General features: G+C 40.0%; 1 protein-coding gene across 1 annotated transcript in view; it reads left to right on the top strand.

The window, feature by feature from the left end:
- The window catches only part of LOC122551052 (TBC1 domain family member 8-like), a 97,246-nt gene that overhangs the window by 17,385 nt on the left and 54,741 nt on the right, over positions 1 to 25,120 (top strand). The gene's annotated exons all lie outside the window — the stretch shown is intronic.

The raw sequence follows: 25,120 nt of genomic DNA, 5'->3' as shown, positions 1-25,120 counted from the left end.
GGCAACCAGATGTGAAATTCTAAGCATCGCTCTGCTCGAAAGAGAGGTGGAAGATTTTAATTCCAAGCTTGACAGAGAGGAACAGATAAGACCCTCCTTGCATTGCTGCTCTGCATTGAGTTATTGACAGTGTCAAGCACAATATGGAGTGCTACTATATCCTTTCTGTAAGGAGACGCACCAAATAATATTCTGAACCTGACGTGACCTTTGTAAATTAGGTAATTTACAGAGCTTTCTTCAAAAAGAGTATTCAGCCACTGATTACTTGCGTCCCATTCTCAGGCATGCAATCTGAATACATCTCTTGCAAGAGATTGATTTAAAACACTATTAAATAGCCTCTGTCAATTAGGAAGCAAAGGGTTTGTTCTTTTTGTAAAAGTTCCCATGAGAGAGACACGCTCCTTTCCCCAGGTGTAAGCTGGAGCTGCCAAATCTGGCTATGTCTGTTTGTGTTGTGACTCGATTCAATGTTGCTTTGGACTGGGAAACTTTTGGTCAAGGGTAGTGTGTACCCAATTCTGAATTAGCCAGGCACCATGCCCTTCAAAACAAAATGTATTTGTATTCAGGTGCTAAGTACAGTGTACATTATAAATCTATCATGTTACTAAATGTTTCTTTTATTTCATTTGTATACATGAAATAATTTGTAGCTACACTAATTCTGTAAACCTAAATCTATTTCTGTTTCTCTGTGCAATACCAGTTAACTAAATTGTCTACTTGATCTTGTGAAATATTTTTGGTTTTAAGATCATCTTCAGATTTAAAATTTTTGTTGTTTGAGCCATAATGTTAGTCCACCAATATGTAAATGCTTTGTTACTGAACATCTCTTGAGTGATTCTTTTTACAATTGGGTCAGGAGAAGCAATGAATACATAACAACAGGATCTCTGAAAAGCTAAAAGCTTTGAGTTTGCTCGTGTCTTGTGATAGAGAATTAATTTTAATTTTGGTAGTTGTCCAATATTTTTTATAGGCTTGCTTTGTATTTGATGCTTTGAACCCTTCTGGATTATAGGGTTCTGCTAAATTCCTGTCATCAAACTGTATCCATGCCTAACCAACAATTAATAAGATGATTGTTGTATAAAGTAACGATTCTGAAAGGACTAATGTTGGGCACTGCATTCAGCTCTACCCAATCCGCTGATGTCCTAGAGATATTGGAGGAAGCTAGAATGTAAGGGTTAAAATAGCTATTTTTCTGTGGCAATGAATGAATCCACAGACCTCCCTTGTACATTAAAGGCCACTGTGAGTAGAAATCTGTAGGCAAACCTTGTACAAATAGAGCTAATATTAACAAAACAACATCAGAGAGGTGTTGGAGTTAGAAGGGATGTAGAGACTGGGAGGTGACAGACACCAGTGAGGAATGGGGCAAACCAGTACCAGGCAAGGATAAGATTAATATTAAAGGAGACATTAATTACATTAACCTATGACTTAGAATGAGAACCTGCTTCTTATTTTTATATGCAGTGAGGTTGGAATTTGGATAATGAGATGCCTATGTGACTAAAAATGGTACAACAGTACTGCATTTTTCTGTATTCCTAAGAATTTTCATCTAGGTAGTTTAGAATGGACTCTCCCTGTGTTCATTTGAATAAACTATTGAAAACCTGTACATAAGAGTCCTGTGGTCAGTCGTTAGATGTAACTACAACACTTGGGTGAGGCAAAAATCAGAGCAGCATTGGATTTGTAGAGTGAAGACCTGTGTCCTCTGGCTTCTATCGTCACATGGATAATGTCTAAGTGACTAATATAATCTATGCCTATTGCTATAGTCCAATAAACCACATATTGTTTAAGACCAAGACCCTTCTCGTTAAGAATCACAAGTGGTTTTCCTGTACCACTGTGCATCACGTAGAACCTTGCTACCAAAGAAGCAGGATGGTGGCAGCAAAAGACTCCATCCATGAGCTGCTAGTGGTAGCGTCACAATGCATACAACAAAAATTAGCAAGGTGTCTACAATGATGTTTGGATGAAAGATGTTAAAATCAGACAGAAAATCTCTTGTGGAAAGTGAGTTGGTCCTTTTTAGAGAGCTTCTTGTATGTGATTGTTGTGAAAGGCTGTATGTGTACTTTTAAGGATGCATATCTTAAGTTGCTGTGTGATTTACTGATACAGGATGTCATAATGTAGAATGATGGCTGACTGGTACAAATTGCTGCTGTAAATGGAGAACAGGGCATGCCTACGTGGCTTCCTACACCAGTGTGGAACTGAAGTGTGGAAACCTGAGATACAGACCCCTAAAGGAAAAAAGGCATTACTGTTGACTGTCAGTGTACATCTGGAACACTGACCTCTCCCAAGTTGCAAAATACATAGGCAGCCTGGCAGTCCATGAACCACCATTCAACTCATTGATTGCACAGAATTGTTGCCGGAAATACCCTCCATACCAAACAGTAGTGGAAAATGGGAGTACTGTTACATAGAGACCCTGTCACCAACTGACTGCAGGATTGGGCATCAGCTGTTAAAGGGGCAAAGAAAATGGTGGGTGTACAGCAGCAATCCATACAGACAATCTCTCCCCAGCAAGTACAAAGGGAGTCTCTTCAAGAGGCTTCAAATTGTGGGCCAAGGGCCCAATTGAAATTTTGATGGCAATCAAACTGTTATGGGACTTGAACCTGAACTTCCTAGTTTAGGTGTATGACTGTGCCACAATATTTCTAAACCAGTGCTGGTAGATATTTTTAAATCAACCTGTTCTGACAGACCTCTGAGTAGGTGGGACTTGGATCCAGGCCTTCTGGCACAGAGGCAGGCACTCTACCATTGCAGCACAAGATCCCTTCAAAGGGACTCTGACTCCTTTTGAGGTGGAATTGAACCAGCAAAATGATGGCTCAAACTTGGGTGAGCCTAATTACTACATGCTCACTTGCTGTGAAGTTGATGCAGGAACAGAGCTTATAAAGCTGAATCCAGAGGGTTCAGTATTAAATAACACTGCACAGACTGAGGGATCCATTGCTGGCTACTTCTAAAAGAGGGGGGATTAAAGCACTGTAGACTGTGCAATGGAAGAACCATCCATCCAGCTCCAGATGGCTCCTAACTTCTGAAGAGGGCTACAGAAGAACTTTTATTGACTGTTTTTAACTCCCCCTCTTTCGAAGTCTGTTGTTCAGTTTCATGCCAAAATCGCCATTTTTTTTTTAAGAATGGCACTCATCCTAGGCCCTGGAAAACACAAACAGACCTTAAAAGTGACACCATTGTAGTCAATAATTGATCTGAGTTCAAGTCCCACCTGCTCCAGAGGTGTGTCGTAACATTTCTGAACAGGCTGATTTTGAAAAAAGATTTATGATGAGTTAATGAAACACTTCAATTTGGGGACCCAGTGCATCTGAACAGTTTGTTCCTGTTCCCGATGATTTGTAGTAATACTGGAAAATCCCATATAATCATTACAAAATAGCCGAGATTTATTGGAACACGACAGGTTTCCTGTCAGAGTTCACTTTGCTCCAACAACATTTTAGTTCTGTTTGTTTTTGATGTCTCAGTAGTTCTGAACTAAATAAATAAGCCATTAAGATTTAAATTTTGCACATGCAATAAATCCCTCCACAAACTGAACACGTTGTGTGGCAGTGACATTAAAAACTCCAGAAAAACATGGTCAACATGCTGAAATCAGTTATGAGTGAAGCCCAACTTCCTCGTCCACTGTCTGGAAGTTATGTATTTTAAACAGTAACTGACCGAGAACATTGATCAATTCAATGATTGTGACTTTTACAGCAATAGAGGTAGCACTGAACAATATAGAAGTATGCCATTCAGTCCCTCAAGACCAAGAAGATCTTTTTTTTTAATTACCTTCATCCCATGATGGATCGCTGGCCAGGTCAGCACATTACTGATTCCTAATTTCCAGAGGGCAGTTAAAAGTCAATCACATTGCTGTGAGTCTGGAGTCATATGTGGGCTCATCTAGGTAAGGATGGCAGTTTCCTTCCCTGAAAGACATTAGTGAACCAGATGGGTTTTTTTCAACAATTAGCAATGGATTCTTGGTCATTGTTAAACTCTTGTTTCCAGATTTTTATTGAACTCAAGTTCCACTCGGGTCCCTAGGACATTACCTAGGACTTTGGATTACTGGACTAGTGATAATACCACCAGGCCATTGCTTCCCCTCATAGCTGATTGTTTATGTTTCGAATTCCACATTCTCATCTACCTCGGTCAACTCTTGACTAACAAGAAACTATTTACTACTTCTACTTTTTAAAAATAGTCAGCGATCCCGCATCCATTGTCTTCTAAGGCAGAGAATTCCAAAGTCTCCCAAACTTCAGAGGTGGGGGGGATTAAAAACTTTCCTATTCTTTGTCTGAAAAAGGAAATTCCTAATTTTAACATTATGCCAAGTAGTTCTGAATTGACATACCAGAAGAAACAAGTTTTCCCACATCCACCTGTTCAGCACCATTTAGGTTTTCACATTCTTCAATCAAACCACCTCTCACTTTTGTAAACTCCTGTGGAAATCAGACCATCTTGTCCAGCTATCCTCCTATGACGGTCTACTCATTCCAGGTATTGATCTAGTAAATCTCCTCTGAACTGTCTCCATTGCATTTACATAGTCTTACAGCCCGGCAACAAATCCTTCAGTCCAACCAGTCCATGCAAAACTTAATCCCAAACTAAACTGGTCCCACCTGCTTGCTCCTGGTTTACATCCCTCCAAACCTATCCTATTCATGTACTTATCTAAGTGTCTTTTAAACATTGTAACTGCCTGTATCCACCACTTTCTCAGGAAGTTCACTCCACATGTGAACCACCTAATTTGCCCTTCCTGCCTTTTTTTAATCCCTCTCCTCTCACCTTAAAATTGTGCCCCCTAGTTTTGAAATCCCCCATCCTAGGGAAAAGACAACTACCATTAGCCCTTTCTATACCCCTTATGATTTTATAAACCTCTAAGGTCAGTCCTCGACCTCCTATGCTCCAGGGAAAAAAGTCCCAGCCTAATCCAGCTTTTCTTCATAACTCAGACCTTCCATACCTGGCAACATCCTGGTAAATCTTCTGAAACTTCTCTAGCTTCATAATATCTTTCCTGTAACTTCTTTAAATAAGCAAAGCAAAACTACATGCATTTTTCAACATATGGTCTCACCAATGCCCTGCATAAATGATGCTGAATATCTTTTATGTTCAATTCTTTTGTAATAAAGGATAACACCTTTTTAGTTGTTTTTGACTATGTTTTGTACCTGCTTACTATCCTTTTAGGACTTGTGTACTAAATGCTAAATCCGTCTGCATTTTGGAGTTTTGCAGATTTTTCATTCCAGTAATATTCTGCTTTTGTTTTCTTCACATTGTTTTCCCACACTCCATCTGCAAGATTACTACCCACTCACTTAATCCATCTATATCTATTCGTGACTTCCTTATATCATCTTTGCAATATACTTTCCTAACCATCTTGGTATCGTCTGTGAATTTAGCTCCTATGCCCTTGCCCCCTCTCCCAAGTCATTGAAGTAGATGTTAAAAGTTGAGGTCCCAGCATAGATCCTGTGAACTTTACTTATCATCTCCTGCCAATCAGGCCAATTTATGCGTACTGTCTTCTGTGAGCCAGCTAATCCCCTATCCATGCTAATATCTTGCCAGTTAATCCATGAGCTTTTATTTTCCATAACAAACCTTTTGATATGGCACCTTGTCAATTGTTTTCTGGAATTCCAAGTCTACAGGCTCCCCTTTATCCACCATGCATGTTACTGCATCAAAGAGCTGCAGTAAATTGGTTAGCTGTGATTTTTTTTGAAACTATGGTGATATTTCCTGATTCCTCGGGTCATTGTAAGTGTGCAACTATAATTCTTTTTAATGGTTTAATTCCAGCATCTGCCCCATGCCACCCAGCATCCTAGCTGGTCTGCAATTTACTATATTCTGCCTCCTTCTTTCTTGAATATCGGTGTTATATTTCCAGTCTGATGATGTCATTCCTTAAACTAGGGAATTTGGAAAACTTTGAACAGAAGCACATCATCTGCTTCATTAACAATCTCTTTCATGACCTGAGAAAGATCGAGACCTATCAGCTGATGGCTTAAGTAGTTGCTTAATACTGCTTCCCTCATGATTGCAATGTTAAGTTCCTCTCTCACATCCACTAATGTGCAGCAATCACTTGACTGTGTTTTTTGTATCCTCTATAGTGAAGATGAAAGCAAAACATTTATTCATTTGTCATTTCCTTGTTATCCCATCCTCACTCTCTGTGTAGGGTTGACACTCACTAAACTTACTCTTTTTTTTTCCTTTCATATAACTATAGAAACTTTCACTTTGTATTTTTTTCATTCCTAGCTAGCTTCCCCTTGTACTCTGACCTTCTTCCTACAATTAACCTTTTACGCATTGTCTGCCGTACATTATTTTCTGACAAATTATCTGACCTGTCACTCATCGTTAGTTATTCCTTATCTTGAATTTGATGCTTTCCCTAACTTCTTGGTTACTCACTGGTGGATTCTTCTTTTTTAGATTTCTGTCTTGATAGTAGGAAAACCTATTCTTTGTATTCTGAAGTATACCCTTAAATGACTGCCACTGTCGTTGATTTATGCCCTTAGCTATTATGCCAATTACATAGCTCCATTTTCATGCCCAGAAAATTGCCCTTATTTTGGTGCTACGAGTGGTGTTTTAAACCTATCTTTTACCTCGGTGTAAAATTAAATTATCTCATGATCACGGTTAACAGGTCTTAATCCTGAGATCATTCATTAAATCCTGTTCAAGCCCTGTCAGTTTCAGAACCAGTAAGGAAGCAGTCCATGACAACAATTCTTGAGAAGGAGTTTTGAAGCCAGATCAGCAAAAGTGAAGAATTGCATTCCCTTAGGAAGTTTAGTGAGGTTTGATGATCCCACCACAACATTTGAGGAGAGTAACTGAGAAATCCATTGGATCTCTCTTTATCACATTTTCCATTTGATATCCACTGTACGCTGTTCAATCACAATGTTAGCCATGTTTCTCCCATGTTAGTTCTGTTAGAAATAAGTTGTACATATGAATTGAATCACTGCTTTAACTTGTAAAATGAAGTCTTGATGTTTGTTCAAAGCCTTCGTTTTGGCTTTAATCTATGTCCCCTGGATCTCAACTTTTGTCTACTGCTTTTAAAAAAAAATGGCTATTGCCATTTGATCAGATTGCAGCATATCCTGATGATTTCATCAGGATCACAGCATAAAAGTTGGGTGGAATCACGATAACAACAAGTGGCATCTGCTGTGTCGCATCAACGTGGCAAATCAGAATGAACTCTCAATCATAAACATGGAATAATCCTGTTGTGAGCAGAAGTTGCAACAAACAAAGCATCCCTTACCAGCATTCTGTAAATATCCAACCAAGGTCATAGTCATCAAGTCTGGATAGGTGAGTATGCTGCTGATATGTCTTAGAGACTTTTAAATATCTTGTGTTGTATTCTCAGATACTGAAACAGTTCATGTTCAAATGCAGTAAGACCTTCACAAGGTTGAGCTGAAAAGTGGCAAGTAACATTTGTGCAACACAAATTTCAGGCAATGACCATCTCCAATGAAAGACAATTGAACCACCGTCCCTTGACATTCAGTGGGATTGCTAACACTGAATTTCCCCACTGCCAACATCCTGGGATTTACCATTGACCAGAAACTGAACTGGGCCAACCATGTAAATATGGTGCTTCAAGGGCAGGACACAGGTTAGGAATATATCCATGAGTAACTCACCTCCTGACTCCCCAAAGCCTTTCCATATCCATAAGGCACAAGTCAGGAGTATGATGGAATACTCCGCACGTGCCTGGATGAGTACAGCTCAAATAACACAGGACAATAATCCAGGACAAAGTAGCCTGCTGATTTAGCACTAATTCCACAAGCGTCCACTCCCTCCGCTATCAATGCTCAGTAGTAGCCATATATACTATCTACACAATGCATCTAGAAAAACAAGGGCAGCAGATACATGAGAACATCAAAACCTTCAAGTTCCCCTCCAAGCCACTCACCATCCTGACTTGGAAATATGCTGCTGTTAGTGATGTTAGGTCAAAATCCTGGAATTCTCTCTCTGTAACAGCAATATGGGTTTACATTCAACACAAGGACTACAGTGGCTCAAGAAGGCAGCTCACCACCACTACATCCTTAAGAGCAACTAGGGATGGGCAATAAATGTTGGCCCTGCCAGCAATGGGCACATCTCACATGTGAATAAAATCAAACAACAGGAGTCATCAGACAGAATTTTCTTTTCTTTTGTTATCATGTAAATGGTGTGATTCATTAAGGGTAAACCTCTAACTTTAAGTGGGGGGGGGGGCATTATGATACAATAACTTATACCTTTTTAAGAGACATATCTGAAACAGCTATCGATCAGCAGTTGGGAGACACGCATTCTATCAGGATGCATCCTGGCTTGGTATGGCAACTGCTCTGCCCAGGACCATAAGAACCTACAAAGTTTTGGATACAGCCCAGTCCATCACACAAACCAGCCTTCCATTCGTTAGCTCCAGCTATACTTCTCACTGCCTCGGGAAGGCAGCCAACATCATCAAAAATTCCTCCCACCCCTCCCAACCTCTTTCATTGGGCAGAAGATACAAAAGCTTAAACACATGCACCAACTGATTCAACAACAGCTTCTTCCCTGTTGTTATCAGACTTCTGAATGGACCTCTCAAATTTTAAATTTAGTGTTGATCTCACTCTTTGTGCTCCTTCTCTGCAGTCATAACATTGTACTCTTCACTCTGGTCTATTATCCTAATGCACTTTGGTATGATCTGCCTGTACTGCACGCAAAACAAAGCGTTTCACTGTACTTAGGTACATATGACAGCAAATCAAAGTAAAAATCCAAAACAATATGATATAGTCCCAGGATGTGCGGTCACTTTACAGCAGCAGCTCAGAAAAGTCAGACGTGCTTATACAGCCTCCTATTTTAAAATAATCTTATCTTCAAATAAAGAGCTTATCGTCTTGCTTTGCCAGTCTGTGTCATATGATTGGGATGTTTGTGTCAAATAGAAGAATGTAAACATGCCAAACATTTGCACATACTTCAGTCTAATCTAGATGCTATAATATCCATGGCCTTGTGTTGAAATTTTAACCTTTACTAAACCATTTTTTTTAAAATTTGTGCTCCGTCTTGACAAATACTGTAGTCTAACACTCTGAAACACCATGATGGTGCTCTGATGTACAAAACAGATTCCAGTCGTTATCCATATTGATAATAGCATAAATTTAGTTTTGATCTAAAGGATAAATCAGAATACTTGGCTAAATAGTGAAATAGTGATGGTTCAGAAAGTGATGGACTCACTATTGAAAGATCATTTAAAGTATCTTGGCAAGTACAGAAAATACTGAAACCTTTATATAGAGAAAGCTAGAATAAAAATAAATAAAGTTTTTGCTACAATCACACAAGTTAGATTAGAATTGAACAGGGTATTCCGGATGTGTATAATCCAGCTTAGATTGTTCTTTACTTGGAGGAAGTATGCAAAGGATATACCTGAAGGGATAATAAAGCAGACCATTTTTTTAAGGAATCATTTCCAGAATTTAGGCCCTAGGCTGCTGAACACAGCATGCAGTAGCAGACCAATTAAAAACAGCAATCCACAAGCAGGTAGAATTGGAGGAGCTCCCTGGAGCTCAAAGTCCCAGAAATAGGGAATACAAAAGTCGTAAAGGGGAATCCAGGAATTAAGATTGTAATATTGAGGTGAAGTTGGGAAGAACTTGCACATGCAAAAATCTTTTGCAGACAACAGTTAATGGGTCAATTGTTTTTAAGTCTAGTAGGTTGGTTAACCAAGGAAATCAAAACCAGTAAAAATATATTGGGTCAAAGATCAGGAATGCAATGGAACAAGCTTGGGTGCTCTATTTCTGTTCCTACGTTCCTGACATGAATTGAGAATAAATTGTAATCATTATTTAGAGTCTGTACCAGAAATGAGCCTAATATTCGAATCCCTTGAAACAAATCACCATCACAAATAAAATACATGCACTTAAAAGAAGAATAATGTACATTTATGTAGTTCCTTTCATAATTGCTGGACATCCTAAACAACTTTACAGCCAACGAAGGTCTCTTTGAAGTAAGGTCACAGCTGTCTGGGAGTTTCTGGCTACTATGCTTATAAATTGTTACAATGTGATAATCTCCAAAAAACAACCTGTCTTGGTGATATTGAATGAGGGATAGATGTTGATGAGGACAGGTGGGATAAATCCCCTGCCTTTTATACATATACATGGCTTAGAAACAAGCCACTCAATCAAATCGGTTTGATGTTAAGGTTCTGCTGGAGTGGCCTCCCATCTTTTCTCATCTAAATCTACTGTTGTGACCGTCTATTTCCTACTTCCTGAATGTTTGTTAAGCTTCCCCAATAGTACATCATCATGGTTTATTTTAACCACTCCTGGTGGTAAGAGGTTCCGCAACCTTGCCAATCTTTGGGTTAAGAGATTTCCTTAATAGTGCCCAATTTTATATGCCCCTCAGAGGGTCGGAGGTGAGACCTCTGTGCATGATCCTTCAGTACTACACTGGCTTATCAGCCTAGGTTTTGAATTCAACCTCTAGAGTGAGACTTACTGGCAGTTTCAGATTCTGAAGTGGAGGACTGCTTGACTGCTTGTCATTGTGTGTTTGTGTTTCACAAAATGCAGTTTTCTTCTGATTATAAATTTGTGACTTGGGAAAATAATGGCTAGTTTTGCTCTTGCACTACGCAGTGATCTAAAGTTTTAATATTCTATTTTGGATTTCCTGTAATAAATCTGGTCAAATGTAATATTATGTAATTATGAAGTGGTCTTCCCATGTCCCCTTCTCTTAGGTGCATTCAGTTAACTATGGTTGTGAAAATATGTTTTTAAATGGTCTTGCCTCTCCTAAGAGGGTTCATAAATTATTCTTGAGAACTTGAGTCCTAAAGTGGAGGAAAATGGATATTAGTTCTTCAGTTCTGTAGAGGAGAGAAATGACCTGTATAAAGGTCGTGTTATTTTGAGCACTGAGTTTAAAACAGCATTTACAGGATATCATGCAATTTGAGCTAACCCACCAGCAAACTACAAGGAGGGATAATTAAGATGTTAGCTAACTTGTGTTTTAAGATGACCACAAAGAATGGGAGTAAGTGAGAAGGAGCCAGAAGTGGGTTCACTCAAGGGTAGGAAAAGCAAAAGTGCTGTTGTTAGCAGTCTCCAAGCAATGAGCGTCGGAGAGCAATCGTGAAATTCTCAGAACTCTGAGAAGCAAGCTCCAGGCAAAGAGAGCTATCTGTTTCAGAGATGTCCTCACACAAGGCTGTTGAAACCATGAGTTTGGGATGTTAAGGAACAAGTGGTTTGAGCTAGCATTTGTTTCAAAGTCTCTGGGAGGGACCCTCACCAGATATTATTTTCTTTGGTTAATTTGCAGAAATGTTCCAAAGGAAATCTGTTACAGCTTTGCTTGCTAAACAAGAGGCTTTAGAGTTGAGATAGGGTAACACTTCATTGAGGTTTGAGTGTCTATAAGGTTATTGCTCGCATAAAATGCATAAAACGCATAAATTGCTCACATAAATCTTTTTTACCGATGTTAGTAATGAGATTTGTCCAATTGTTATTGTATGGCATGGATATAGTTTCTTTCTTTTGTGATAAATATTATTCTTTTGATTAACAATATTGACAGCTTCTTGTGAATATGTTCAATCACCGATCTCCACAGTAAACAGAAGAAAATAAAACTTGTGGTTCATTAAAGCCAAATTCAGACTGAGATTTGACTTGTCCAGTACCATCAGCTGGGATTGTGACCATTAAAATATAATTTTAAAAGTTACAAAGTGATCAGAACAAGCAAGTTTCTTTCCAGAGAAAATGAACAATTTTTAAGGCTTCAACTTTTTTAAGCTACCAAAGTGGAACAAAATTATCAAATCCATTAGAGTGGAGTGGATTTTTATGCTTAAAAATTAATAAAATGGAACTAGTTTTCACTTTACTTTTTTGACAACCGGCTTTGCGCGTATTATAGTTCGTGTTGGACAGTCCATGGACATTTCCTAACCAAATAATTCTATATTTCTTTTGAGGGTTTTACTTAAGTTGACCCTTTTTCTTTTGATTTCTTCCAATTTAAACTAACCTATCATATTACAAACTAAACAATAATGCAGTGTTCCATGTCAGATCTTGAATGGAAGGAATGTTGTCTTCTGCTTTTTCATTCCACCCAGTTTCTCATGTAAAAAATTGTCTGTCACATTAAGAGCAAGAAAAAAATTTAATTAAACGCAGGTTACTGGAAATCTTTCATACAAAGTACTGGAGAAACTCAGCTGGTCTGGCAACATTTGGGGAGCGAAAAATAAAGTTAATGTTTCTAGTCTGATATGATTTCTTCAGAACTACTGGATGTTTGGCCCCTGCAGGATGTTAGAAATTATTATTAAAGATGTTATTGCGGGACATTTGGAAAATTCAAGGTAATTGGCAGAGTCAATCAGCATTGGTTTTCTGAAAAAGAAAATATGTCTAACTAAGTTGTGGGTGGCACGGTGGTTAGCACTGCTGCCTCACAGCGCCAGAGACCCGGGTTCAGTTCCCGCCTCAGGCGACTGTCTGTGTGGAGTTTGCACATTCTCCCCGTGTACGCGTGGGTTTCCTCCGGGTGCTCCGGTTTCCTCCCACAGTCCAAAGATGTGCAGGTCAGATGAATTGGTAATGCTAAATTGCCCATAGTGTTAGGTGAAGGGGTAAATGTAGGGGTATGGGTGGGTTGCGTTTCGGCTGGTCGGTGTGGACTTGTTGGGCCGTAGGGCCTGTTTCCACACTAAGTAATCTAATCTAATCTAATTTATTAAATTATTAAGTAATCTAATCTAATCTAATTTATTAAATTATTTGAAGAAGTAACATGTGCTGTGGGTAGAGTAGAACCAGTGAATGTATTGTATTTGGATTTCCAGAAAGCATCTGATATGATGCCATGTCAAATGTTATTGTAGAAAATGAATGTTTGATGTATGGGTAATATTTTGGGCTTGAACAGAAGATTGGCCAGCTCATAAGAACTTAGAGTCATAGAGATGAACAGGATGGAAACAGACCTTTCGGTCCAACTTGTCCATGCCGACCAGATATCCCAACCCAATCTAATCCCACCTGCCTGCACCTGGCCCATATCCTTCCAAACCCTTTCTATTCATATTCCCAACCAGATGCCTTTTAAATGTTGTAATTGTACCAGCCTCCACCATTTCCTCTGGTAGCCCATTCCACGCACGCACCCCCCTGCGTGAAAAAGTTGCCCCTTAGGTCTCTTCTATATCTTTCCCCTCTCACCCTAAACCTATGCCCTCTAGTTCTGGACTCGCCCACCCCAGAGAAAAGATTTTGTCTATTTACCCTATCCACGCCCTTCATGATTTTATAAACCTCTATAAGGTCATCCCTCAACCTCCGACGCTCCAGGGAAAACACCCCGAGCCTGTTCAGCCTCTCCTATAGCTCAAATCCTCCAATGCTGGCAACATCCTTGTAAATCCTTTCTGAACTCTTTCAATTAAATAAGTTATTTTTCTGGTTAGCAAGATCAGATATATTTGTGTAGGGAATTAAATATAAATGTTGGGAAGTTACGCTTTGATTATATTGGTAAGACCTGTCATGCCACATTAAGCTGGAAATAGAGCCCTGCTTTCCTTCAAGTTGTCAATAAAATTAAATATTTTGTTAAAGTAGGGAAAATTCTGCAATTTAATTGTCTGTCAGGCTTCAGGTTAACAGAAAATGTACTGAGCAAGAATGACTATTGCAAATAACTCTTTTCTAACCATAGGTAAACATCTATGAACTGTTGTCATCGAATTCTACCAGTGAAAACTCAACCCCCTTCCAAAACTACCTTACTGACAGACATAAGGACAGACTTTTAAAAATTGGCAGTATGGACGGAGGGAAAATTACTGGGAAAGCCTTTTAAACGCCCACGAGTCACTGAGATCCTTTTGCTTGCTGGGATTTGCTGTTCTTAAGTCTATCACCCAGGCCCTTTTCACATCTTGGCAAGAGGCACAGGCAGTTAGAACATGGTCTGCCAAGTCTTTTAGTTACAGGTTACAGGTTACAGCAAGGTGAGGGATAACAGTTTTGCTTCCAGCTTTAGGTATTTTACAAGCGAGAAAGAGAAAACCATCCAAACTTGCTGCTGTCTAAAGTCTACTGCTAGTATTGTTCACACCCAAAATATGGTCAGCTTCCAGGATCCAATTAGATAATTGTCAGGCTGTTGGCCCTTGTTATTCAGAAGTCCATAAACCAATCAACAGCCTGGCTGTGAGCTGAATCTCACTTTGTATATACACCCTGGTGCTGGACCACCTGCGAACCTGTCTCTCCCCCACTGCTTGAACAAAGCTGCAGTGTAAACACAGCTTACAATGAGTTTCAGCAACTTGCAATCTAAAAATGCAGCAATTCCTTCCATAATCCTTGGTTAAAACCAGTCCTTTTATCTTTTCATTGCACAGTCCAAAATGTGGAAAAATAAAATATAGGGTCTTTACAGACCACATCAAGAACACTTTGTGGTATTAGTCACCTTACTTAAGGAAGGATGTAAATGTGCTGAATGCAGTTCTGAGGAGTTTTACTGAGCTAATACCTGGAATGGGCAGGTTGTACTACGAGGGAAGTTTGGACAATGTAGGCTCGTATCTGCTGGAAGTTAAAATAAATGGTGATTTCATTTGAAACCTAAGATTTTGAGGGTTTTCGACATGATAGATGTGGGAGGATGCCTCCTATTATGCAAGAGTTACTGGGAGTTGCAGTTTAAGGGGTGACCCATTCAGAGAGGGTGAGTTGTTGGAACTCCATATCTGCTTAAAAACTATCCCAAGACTCTGCTTTCACCACCTTTTGAGGAAGATAGATTCTTGATAACCTTTCCTGGCCATTGGGTGATGCCTTTCAGCGTTTTCTGTCAGGACGAGTTCACTATTTTTGGTATCAGTTCCGACTTGGTTCTTGTTTACTAGGAAAGTTGAATCTCTTGTCAAGAGGAAGAAGAAGGCTTATGTTAGAATGAGATGTGAAGGCTCAGTTAAGGCGCTTGAGAGTTCAAGTTAGCCAGGAAAGACCTAAAGACAGAGCTAAGAAGAGCCAGGAGGGGACATGAGAAGTCATTGGCAGATAGGATCAAGGAAAACTCTAAGGCTCTCTATTGGTATATCAAGAATAAAACAGTGACCAGAGTAAGATTAGGGCCAATCAAAGATAGTAGTGAGAAGTTGTGCGTGGAGTCCGAGGAGATAGGGGGAGCATTAAATGAATACTTTTCATCAGTATTCAGACTAAAAAATGACAATGTTGTTGAGGAGAATTCTGAGATACAGAGTACTAGACTAGATGGAATGGAGGTTCACAAGGAAGAGGTGTTAGCAATTTTGGAAAGTGTAAAACTAGATAAGACCCCAGGCCGGATGGGATTTTTCGTCAGATTCTCCGGGATGCCAGGGAGGAGATTGCAGAGCCTTTGGCTTTGATCTTTATTGTCATTGTCTACAGGAATAGTGCCAGAAGACTGGAGGATAGCAAATGTTATTCCCTTGTTCAAGAAGGGGAGTAGAGTCAACTCTGGTAATTCTAGACCAGTGAGCCTTACTTCAGTTGTGGGTAAAGTGTTGGAAAAAGTTATAAGAGATAGGATTTATTATCCATTTAGAAAGTAATAAGTTGATTAGGGATAGTCAACATTGGTTCTGTGAAGGGTAGGTCGTGCCTCACAAACCTTTATTGAGTTCTTTGACAAGGTGACCAAACAGGTGGATGAGGGTAAAACGGTTGATGTCATGTATATGGATTTCAGTACGGCAATTGATAAGGTTCCTCATGGTAGGCTATTGCACAAAATACAGAGGCATGGGATTGAGAGTGATTTAGCGGTTTGGATCAGGAATTGACTAGCTGAAAGAAGACCGAGGGTGGTGGTTGATGGAAAATGTTCATCCTGGGGTTCAGTTACTAGTGGTGTACCACAAGGATCTGTTTTGGGTCTACTGCTGTTTGTCATTTATATAAATGACCTGGATGAGGGCATATAAAGATGGGTTAGTAAATTTGCGGATGACACTAAGGTCGGTAGAGTTAGTGATTGTGCTGAAGGATGTTGTAGGTTACAGAGGGACATAGATGAGCTGCAGAGCTGGGCTGAGAGGTGGCAAATGGAGTTTAATGTGGAAAAGTGTGAAGTGATTCACTTTGGCAGGAGTAACAGGAATGCAGAGTACTGGGCAAATAGTAAGATTCTTGGTAGTGTAGATGATCAGAGAGATCTTGGTGTCCATGTACATAGATCCTTGAAAGTTGCCACCAAGGTTGATGGGGTTGTTAAGAAGGTCTACGGTGTGTTCGCTTTTATTGGTAGAGGGATTGAGTTTCAGAACCATGAGGTCATGCTGAAGCTGTACAAAACTCTGGTGCAGCCACACTTGGAGTATTGTGTACAATTCTGGTCACTGCATTATAGGAAGGATGTAGAAACTTTAGAAAGGGTTCAGAGGAGATTACTAGGATGTTGCCTGATATGGAGGGAAGGTCTTATGAAGAAAGACTGAGGGACTTGAGGCTGTTTTTGTTCAAGAGAAGAAGGTTGAGAGGTGGCTTAATTGAGATAATCAGAGGGTTAGATAGGGTGGACAGTGAGAGCCTTTTTCCTCAGATGGTAATGGCTAGCGCAAAGGGGACATAGCTTTAAATTGAGGGGTGATAGATATAGGACAGATGTCAGAGGTAGTTTCTTTGCTCGGAGAGAAGTAGGGGCGTGGAAAGTCCTGCCTGCAACAGTAGCAGACTCGCCAACTTTAAGGGCATTTAAATAGTCATTTGCTAAACATATGGACGAGAATGGAATAATGTAGGTTAGATGGGCTTCAGATTGGTTTCGCAAGTTGGCGCAACATTGAGGGCCGAAGGGCCTGTACTGAGCTGTAACATTCTTTGTTCAGTATTCTATGTTTGTCCCCTGAGGGGAAATTCCTTCCCCTGGGGATTGGGAATCACAGCAGATGTTAAAATACAATAAAAAAGTCAAACAGAAACCCAATGTACCTCAAATTTGCCCACTTCCAGTTTTCACTGTTTTGCTATTAAAATGTAAGGCTGCCTGGAACCATTTTTAAGAGTGGACTATTTTTATTTCATTTAGCCTTGGCTTCTTAGGTTTTGGAAACCCCACTGTTGCAAAGATGCATGAAATACTGCATCTATTATGCATTTACAAAATTGCCTGTTGGTGTTGACATACAGGAAAGTTTCTTCCTTTTGGTTAAAATAAAAACTACTACCCACCAACACCTTTGACTGGCATTAGATCCCACTGCCCTCCACGGTGGGTGTGTTACAGTTCGCTTAGTCAGAGTTCCTGTGTCAACGTGCATTTCTTGCACGCATCCATGTAAACTGGAGTTTTGGATAGTGATGGTACAGGCTCCAATGTTCTTTCTATCACAAAGCTGGGAGAAAGTGAGGACTGCAGATGCTGAAGATCAGAGCTGAAAATGTGTTGCTGGAAAAGCGCACCAGGTCAGGCAGCATCCAAGGAGCAGGAGAATCGACGTTTCGGGCATGAGCCTTTCTTCAGGACTCCTGAAGAAGGGCTCATGCCCGAAACGTCGATTCTCCTGCTCCTTGGATGCTGCCTGACCTGCTGCGCTTTTCCAGCAACACATTTTCAGCTATCACAAAGCTGACCAGGAAATTGTTCCATGCTCATAATTGGGATGTATTGGAAGCATTTGCAAGGTGATCTTCATACTATTTGTCCAGCTTCCTTGGCCATCGAGGCAACAGGTCAGAATCAAACTTCTGGCTCAGAATTGGTTTCTATCCACTCAGCCACACGGCAACCTGACATAACCATAAGTCAGCTTTTTTTTTTAAGAAAAGTGCAGTATGTTCAAGAAACCTGTCCCATTGGTTGTGGGTCTCACCACAGTGTTCCTGCTTGGCACTTGCATACTCGAAGTTGTGTAACCATCTGCAAATTAAGATCACTGCAAAGGTGTTTGTCCTCTGCTTGTTATTTGAACAATAAGCATTGCCCCAGCCTTCTCTTTTGGAAGTTAGCTGCTTCTCCAATTGTAACTTTAGCCAGGCATGTTCCAAAACCATCCCTTTCTTTGGTGGTTCTTTCCCATTGGACACTATACAGTAATTGTGAGTCCAGGAAATCTTGAGTCTTCGAGAGTCACAACATGTGATGTGTTCAGATCCAACTCACATTTTACTATAAATTCTAGCAATCTAAGGAAGTTTCCAGTGAGTGCCAGGTAATGACTCAATGATTCTTGGAATTTGTTTCAAGACCAAATTCACCCCCTGAAAGTTGGAACTAGCTCCTTCTGGAGTGTATGCTGCATGAATAAAATATTTTGCTTGGTAAGTGTGTCAGATGATTGATTTAAACTGAGTTTGAAAATAAAAACACACAACCAATTTTTTTGACTCTGAAACATTGAAACGCCAAGCAATCTGACATTGTAAAACACTTCACATTCAATTTTTTGCTGAGCTGCTTATTATCTAAGAGTATCTATCAAATTGTTTGTGAAGGTCTGAAGCTTTTATTTGTCATAATTTTGATATCTGGTGTAAGTTGGAAATACCTATAGGTTTGCAAATGTTAATTTTATACGTCGGTTTTCTGCTGGTACATTTGACCGCTTGGCTGAATATAATCAAATGCTAATTTGATGCTTATTGTTTGTGAATTTTTTGTTTGAAACCAACTTGATTCTGCTCAGTTCCTTGCCCTCTAGTGATTACTATAACAAATTAACATTAGTAACAATGAATAACTTGTTTTGAGTGATTTCACTTTATTAATGCTAGTGTCACATGCTAGGTCCAATGTTCCCTATCTTCAAAAATAGCTGCCTATGTCCCAAGTATATGATGCCGCTAGAAATTCTTTTATTATGCAATGTTCTCAGGACTAAATCAATAAGGACTGCTTGTGAAATTGGATTTACTGCCCGTTTACTGGGCTAATACATGTTTTCCAGGGCTGCTTGCAAAGAGGCTAATTGATCTGCGGTTTGTTCACTGTGCATTAAACAATTTTATTGAAGGAGCTATCTAGTTCATATCTGTCTGCAAAATTGAATCCGTTTGCTTATAAGCACTCTTTTAAAAGACTGGTTTTCTCTACCTGCAGTGTAGTCAGTCAGTTTATCATCTCAACCAGATGATCGGTTTCTCTCCAGCCGATTGTTTTTGTTTTTCTACCCTCTCCGCTATCTTTTGATGGATTTTTTTTTCACTGATGACCACCCTCTGGTTTTTCAGCTGTGAATGAAGATGCAGTCAATCCTGATTCGAGTTGATTCCTGAATATCAGCGGCAGTGGCATGAGACGCTCTTAAACGGGCATTACTGTAATTGGCTTTCTGGCATGGGTCTTCCGGTACAGTCTCAATGTGCACTCATCTTGATGCTGATTGGCAGCAGCTTTTACACTGCTGTTGAGTTTACCCAGAACATTTCCATTATCCCTGCTGAGAGTGACCTCAGACAATCGTGGCATTTGCTGCATAGAAGGAAATGCCAACTGAGCCTGCAAGTTCATCTGTGCTCAGAGTGACTGTACAACACTGGACATTAGTGTGAACATTCAGGGGGAACAAAAATGTACAACATTATTTCTCCGACAGTAAAGAAAATGACCGTAACTCCCTTGTAAACATCAATGTGAGCCTTCACTGGTACATTTTAACTCTCTGACCGAGCTAATTTCAATATTATTATCAATAATACAATACACAATTGAATAAAATAAAACCGATGTAATGTGAAATAGTTACAAAAAAAAAGTTTTGGAAAACACCCATGCCCACTTGTGTGCTTTCAATAAGCCTTGTGGTGGAAATTGTTCAAGTTTCTCATCAGCTATGAAATAAAAATCCCCTGTGATGGAGTTGGCCAAGAGAGGTCTTCCCATTTGGCTGGGAGGCACCATATAGCCTGCCCAAAGCTGCTACCTAATCAGCTGACAGTAGATTCATCATTTAATCCATCATGTGATCACACCAGAAAGTGGAAGTGGTGTGCACTGTTATGTTGCCAAGAATGATATACTATGGATAACATCTCTTCTACTTCCTCCCACCCCCCAAACAAGGAATGAACCCTGAAAGAATGTCCTGTGAATTGGAATTATATCCTACAGAAGGAATCACTGAGCAAAAACTTTACTGTGTTGCTGTTCAGGTAGTGTTCCCCAATTCTCTATGAAGAATCATCCTCACAGCTTCAGTTTTTGTTTCCTCCCGTTGGTCCTTTGGAGCTGTGAGGTGTAGCCTGCTGTCCCCAGCAAGATGGCAATTCAGCATTTCTTTCATTTGTCTTTTGTTTCATTTACTAATGTGTTTATTTGTCTCTATGCACTTGCCTATTGTAACTGTTCAATCTTCACTGCTCATGTTGGTGTCAAGCTCAGCACTGAACAACTACATAATGATAGTTATTGCAACTTGGCCAAAGAAACCCCCTCATGGTGATTTGCGCCTTGAATTTTTTTATTCATTCATAGGATGTAGATGTTGCTGGCTCGGCCTGCATTTGTTGCCCATCCCTAATTGCCCAAGAGAAGGTGGTGGTGAACTGTTGTCCTGCACCTAGTAATTCCATCTTGCGTAGTTTATTCACTTTTTTTTATTTCACCGTGCAATGACACTGCTTGGCTAGGCAGACACTGTTCCGCATCGTGGCAAGTTCTGCTTTCTCCTCAGCTAAGAAATAAAAATCCCTGAAATAAAATACATAACAGTAATGTGCCTTCTGATAGCCATCTTACCTCAATACACACAAGCTCAAAATTGTGCACTGTATAAACAAAGCTTAGGAAAGCACTTTATTGCTCTGGATTTAATGAACAAGTGAAACTACTGCTATATATTATTATAGTGCAGAACAAAGTGCGGGAGAGACTCAGCAGGTCTGGCAGCATCTGTGGAGAGAGAAACAGAGTTAACAGTTCTGAAGAAGAATCATACTGGATTCAAACCAGCATTGTCTGTTTCTACTTAAGATTTTCAGCATCTGCAATATTTTGCCTCTATACAGTTCAGGAACCTGGGGCAGCACCAAGAAGAGAGGAACAACTGGATGTGTGGAGTGACAAGAATGGACCAAATCAGGAACCAGCAATTCGGGGTGGGGGGGGAAGTTAGTACAGATTATGGGGACAGTGAAGAAAGTGGCCAAGAAGAAGTTGGCATTTCACCTGTTGCTTCTCTCTCGCACTGCAATGAGGTGAAATGACCAGTGGAGATGGGACTTGCAGGAAGAAGACATGGAAAATCTAAGACTAGATAGAACGTTGCAGTGGAAAGTGATATGAGCACAGCAAGATTCTCTGAGGGATGGATGACTGCCAGGCAGGGGTGGATAAAGATGATTTATGGCAACCCTAACAAAAATGGGAAAAGGTGAAAGGGGAAGGAAGAATTATTGCTGGTAAGATTATTCTGAAAAGCTTGGTTCAGTGTCTTTCACAGCAATTAATTCTTTCTTCACTTTGTGCTATTTAAACACATTGGTGTGAAAAGCAACTATTTTTGACACCATCGAATCATTCTGGTCAAGGTGGGTCAGTGGCACGGTGGGTCAGTGGTTAGTGGGGTGGCACGGTGGGTCAGTGGTTAGTGGGGTGGCATGGTGGATCAGTGGTTAGCACTGCTGCCTTCAGCACTAGGGTCCCGAGTTTGATTCCCACCTTGGGCGACTGTCTGTCTGGAGTTTGCACATTCTCCCTATGTCTTTGTGGGTTTTTTCCAGATGCTCCGGTTTCCTCTCTCAGTCCAAAGACATGCAGGTTTCCCGAGTTTGATTCCCACCTTGGGCGACTGTCTGTCTGGAGTTTGCACATTCTCCCTATGTCTTGTGGGTTTCTTCCAGATGCTCCGGTTTCCTCTCTCAGTCCAAAGACATGCAGGTTAGGTGAATTGGCCAAGCCAAATTGCCCATCGTTTTCGGGGTCTGTAGGTTAGGTGCATTAGTCAAGGGTACATTTGGGTAATAGCGGAGTGGAATGGGTCTGGGTGGGTTACTCTTCGGAGGGTCAGTATGGACTTGTTGGGCCAAAGGGCCTCTTTCCATACTGTAGAGATTCTATGATTTGCTGCAAGGCCACTTGGAGACTCCAATGCAATTAACTGACTGCCTTCTGCTTAAGTGTTAAAATCATATGCGGATTGTTTCAGTGAACCTCTCTGGGATACCTGCACCCAGCAACCCCACTGCCCCGTGGCTGAACACTTCAACTCCCCTCCCACTCGGTCAAGGACATGCAGTTCCTGGGCCTCCTCCACTGCCAAACCATTACCACCCGACGCCTGGAGGAGGAACGCCTCAATATTTCACCTTAGGACCCTGCAACCACACAGGATAAAGGTGGATTTCAACAGCTTCCTCATTTCCCCTCCACCCACATTATCCCAGTCCCAAACCTCCAACTCTGGACCTGTCCATCACTCCCTCCCTCTGACCTATCACCTTCTCCCACACCTTTATCCACCTAATCACTTTCTCAGCTACCTTCCCCCAAACCCCACCCCCTCCCATTTACCTCTCAAGCCCGACCCACAAGCCTCATTCTTGATGAAAGGCTTATGTTCGAAATATCGATTCTCCTGCTCGGATGCTGCCTGACCTGTTGTGCTTTTCCAGCACTACACTCTCGGTATTGAGCATAGACATGTAAATGTAATGTTTAACAATATCTGGAATCCAGTTGTACAGCAAAGCAAAGTAATATGCAGCAAAGCTATTTCTTTGGCATTAAATAAATCTATCGTTTGCCAATGTCATTGCCAAAGAACTAGAAAACAAATACAGATCACATTCTGTCTGTTATGATTTCAAAGACAATATTGACTTGGCTCTTGAATACAGCATTTTCTATGGCACTGTGTAGGATGAGATTATAATATTTAAATCCATGGTAGTTGTGGACTTCATGACCTCTTTTTAATGCTAACCAGTCTCTTAGCTTTTGATTCCAGAAAAAGATGAAATTTGCTTCTTGTATACTTCATGTTTGGTAACTAAATGTTAATAATTTGGAGGCTTTTGGAGATTCACCAGACAGTTCTTCTGCACTAAAGACATTCTCTGGTTGAGTTATTTCTCCATTTCCAGTACAAGTAAAACAAATTGAAATAACTTTATAGCTGTTTCTTTCATTTTGCTGCGTCAAAAGTTTTGTGTTTGTTTACATATTCCTTTAACATCAAAATGTCTTCAATCCTTAGAGTGATGACAGAAGTTAAAACAAGTGGGTTACGTTGTTTTGGAACTGATGGTCATATTAAACACTTATCTATACCTGGCATTGTTGTAGCAGTTTACAATGTGTTTTTTTCTCCTTTTGTTTCTGTGGAAGCAATCTTTGTGTGGAAAAAAAAGTTTATTAATTCTTAAGTTTACATGATGTGCTCATTTGCTATACAAATTCTGCTGAACTGCTTCTGATAGTTTACTGACCAGGATATTAACCAGGAGAAAGTAGCACAGTGCTCATTCTCTGGGTTTGGTTTGAATACATTATCAACTGGTCCACGTTCATATTTTCTTTTTCAGAATTAGGTCCCAATTTTTTTTTATACCAAACACTAGGGCAGCGAAAGCCAGTGAATAAACCAAACTGGTAATGTGACAAATGGGGGAGGAGAAAAAAGTATGGAATGACTTTACAGACCCAATCTCATTAATATAAAGCCTTCAGTTGCAAAGATCTGACTTGACTTCCTAATTTTCATTCCCTACATATAGCTGGCGGCATTGGTTCAAGGGACAAGAGTAGGTCTATTCCACCATTTTAGAAGCAGGCAACCGTGAATGTTATGCTTCAAATAATGTCTATTTTATAAGTTAGGCTGAAGACAATGAATCAGAAAATTAAACCACACCCCAATTCATTATAATCTTATTGATTGTTGAGAGATTTGCTAATCTCCTCCTTTTCAAATGGAACAACAATACACTCTTGCATCTTCTACCTGGGACCATTTCTGTTGCCTCACTACACAGGATAGACTCCTGATGAGCGAGGATAAATCAACTTGAGAGATTGTGAATGGGAGAACTTGCAAACAGCACTTTTGAAATCTTCTCGTACAACCTTGATTGATTGAGAATCCGTGTTATGACATGGATGTTTGGCTCCTGTAGCACACTTTTGTTTAAAAGAAAATCTTTACAGTGATGCTTCCTTCCTTGTTCTTAGCATTTTAGTAGCATTTGATCAAAGCATAATTGTTTAATTCTCTGAAACAATTTCAGGAAACTGACTTTTGAACCACTTGGTGGATACAAATCAGTCCAGTGTTAACAACTTTGATTGTAGTTGGTTGAAATGCAAACAGCAGAATATCTTGATCTGTCACGTAGGTAATGCTCTGAGGCTGTTTGATACATGCAATGCCTGTTTTTTTCTGGCTTTGCACTTTCAGTAACATTAATTACTTTATCATTTTTGTTTGTTTTATACCTATACCTATACATATACCTAAGTCACAACTTAACCACTGAAAAGTAGTGGCATTACAGGTTTAATGAATGTGAGCTTGGCTCAGTTCTTCATGTTAACTTTTTTCTGTATCGTGATTGTCAAGTTGATAGTTCTAAAGATGAGTCATAGTGGACTCTGCTTCCTTCTTAACCATTAATGCCAGACTTGCTGAATTTCTCCAGCATTTTGTTTGGTCCAGATTTCCAGCATCTGTAGTACCGTATTATGCTTTTATTGCCAAGTTGCTGTTGGTTTGAACAAGTACCAGGAACTTGAGTTCTTCAATGTGGACAACAAATGCTACAGTATATTTTTCTAGTGTTCTTGCTTAAGGTTCTTGGGGCAGAGCAGTAAAACAAATTGAACAAATCGCCTCCAAATAACCTTGGTCTATGTTCATTTTGTCTCATTGCCAAGAGAGTCATAGTAG

The sequence above is a fragment of the Chiloscyllium plagiosum genome, chromosome 6 (assembly GCF_004010195.1).
Source record: "Chiloscyllium plagiosum isolate BGI_BamShark_2017 chromosome 6, ASM401019v2, whole genome shotgun sequence".
In the NCBI taxonomy this organism is placed as follows: domain Eukaryota; kingdom Metazoa; phylum Chordata; class Chondrichthyes; order Orectolobiformes; family Hemiscylliidae; genus Chiloscyllium; species Chiloscyllium plagiosum.
The sequence above is the reverse complement of the archived record's forward strand: the minus strand, read 5'-3'. Positions and strand labels throughout refer to the sequence as shown.